Source organism: Triticum dicoccoides, chromosome 1B (genome assembly GCF_002162155.2).
Source record: "Triticum dicoccoides isolate Atlit2015 ecotype Zavitan chromosome 1B, WEW_v2.0, whole genome shotgun sequence".
Classification (NCBI taxonomy): Eukaryota; Viridiplantae; Streptophyta; class Magnoliopsida; order Poales; family Poaceae; genus Triticum; species Triticum dicoccoides.
The window spans coordinates 1,476,209-1,478,684 of NC_041381.1; positions in this window are offsets into that span (position 1 = coordinate 1,476,209).

Sequence of the window (2,476 nt, forward strand, 5' to 3'; positions counted from 1 at the left end):
GCTGGCAGTCGACTGTAGTCTTTGTATTTTGAATTTCTTCACTCTAACTTCTTCACTCGGTCTGGACGGACCATGTCGAATGGAATCTTGGATCAGTGGGGGCACGCTGAGTGCACCCACTAGGTGTAGTCCCCGAGACAATGGTGGACTGCTGGCAGTCGACTGTAGTCTTTGTATTTTGAATTTCTTCACTCTAACTTCCTCACTCGGTCTGGACGGACCATGTCGAATGGAATCTTGGAACCAGTGGGGGCACGCTGAGTGCACCCACTGGGTGTGGTCTCCGAGACCATGGTCGACTGCTGGCAGTCGACTAAGGTCTGAAGAACCTGTGTTTTTTTAGGTAGATCATGATAAGACCATGGCTGACTGTTGGCAGTTAGCTATGGTTTTAGGATCATAACCTATTTGTCTCTTTCGGTCGACTGATCAGACCAAGTTGGTAGAACCAGTGGGGGCACGCTATGTGCACCCACTGGGTGTAGTCCCCGAGACTACTGTTGAATATTTTGATTCGGCTATAGTCTTAGAAATGTTATGATTTTTCTCTTAGTCACTCGGAAGCAACCTATCTTTGATGTCCATCGACTGACCCTTCGCAAAAGTCTTGCGAGCTTGTGACTCGCTATACTAAATTGGAAAACAAACAGATCCAGCTCGACCTTGAATTGAAGCTTGTCCAGGAGAACTTTGAAAAGGCGAAAGACGAAGCAAAAGGTATGACTGGTGAGAACTTGACGACTGTCTTTATCTTTCTGCCCATTCCTGATTCTGATCTCATTGTCATTTTGCAGATAAAATGAAGGACGCTCTGAAGAAGAAGGACCATGACCTTGCCGAGGCGCAGAAGGCGGCTTTGGACAAAAGAAGCTTGCGGAAGAAAAACTGGCTTCAGTCGGTAAACTTGAAGAGGAGAACGCCAAACTGAAAGCTGCTCTCGACGCGACCAACAAGGAGGTCAGCCATCTGAAGAATGATAAGATAGCTCTGAGTGACAAGGGTAGTGAACTGGTAGGGAAGAGGAACAATCTGGAGGCTTATCTGGGGGGGGGGGGCTCGCCAAGAAGTTATTCATCATGCTTGAGGGTAATCTCTCCTACCCGACTGACTTGTTATCATCGACTTATCGTAGAACCGCTGGTTTATCTTTGAATTGTGTTTATAGAGTTCTGCCAAAACTTCGAGGAGGAGATCAGTCGAGTGGAGACAAGCTTGGACCCCATTAACTCTCCTGTGAAGGATGAAACTGCTATGAACGTGCTCCGACTGGAGTCTCGTGTTGCTGGTGTGGTTGACTACCTTGCTCGACTGAAGGTTGTGGCATCGCGAATCGACATGACACTCTGGCTAGGAGCGACGCTTGAAAATGACCTTGAGTCTCTAATGGCTCAACTGAATGAAGTTCCAGGTCGAGTGCAAGAATGGAAGAAGTCTTCTTCCAGGTGCGGCGCTGACGTTGCCCTGTCCCTGGTCCGTGTTCACTGCAAGGATGCGCGCGAGGAAAAGCTGGCGTCCATCAAAGTTGCCAATACCAAGAAGCACGACTTCCGATCTTTCATGGAGACCTTCATTGTTGCTGCCAGTCGGATTGCTGACGGAATTGACTTGGACCAGTTTGTCGCGCCCTCCAGTCCTCCACCTGAGGAGTAAGAAAAACTTCTATGCTTCGCCTTAAATTTGCCTCGGAATGTCGAGTGGTTTTGTAACTGATAAACTTTTATAGGCTTGACGTCTGAGCACTTCTGCATCCGTAGGATGTTATCTGAACTTGGCTTATTGTTGAATATGCTTGCATTTGCCTTCGAGCAAACTTTGTTCTTCACTCGGAATATACTTTAGTGCTTGAGACGCAGCTCTGAGGTGGAAAATCCAGTCGACCTGCACTTCATCGCTCTTGTAGGTAGGGATGGAGCACAGATGGCAGTCGACCTGCGTCCTTGCGGATCGGGATGGAGCGCACATTGTATTTGTGGCGTAGCTCTTAAGGAGAAGGCAGCAGTCGACCTGCACCTCGTCATCCTTGCAGAGCGCACGTTGTATTTGTGGCGTAGCTCCGAAGGAGAAGGTAGCAGTCGACCTGCACCTCGTCGTCCTTGTAGAGCACACGTTGTATTTGTGGCGTAGCTCCGAAGGAGAAGGTAGCAGTCGACCTGCACCACGTCATCCTTGCGGATCGGAATGGATTTCATACTTAGGCGAGTACTTGGATTGCAACTAAGCCCCCGAGTGGGAGAATTGCTCTCCACTCGGTAGGATTTTTCAATACTTAGGCGAGTACTGGACTGCAGCTAAGCCCCCGAGTGGGAGGTTTGCTCTCCACTCGGTAGGATTTTCAAATACTTAGGCGAGTACTGGACTACAGCTAAGCCCCCGAGTGGGAGGTTTGCTCTCCACTCGGTAGGATTTTCAAGTACTTAGGCGAGTACTGGACTGCAGCTAAGCCCCCGAGTGGGAGGTTTGCTCTCCACTCGGTAGG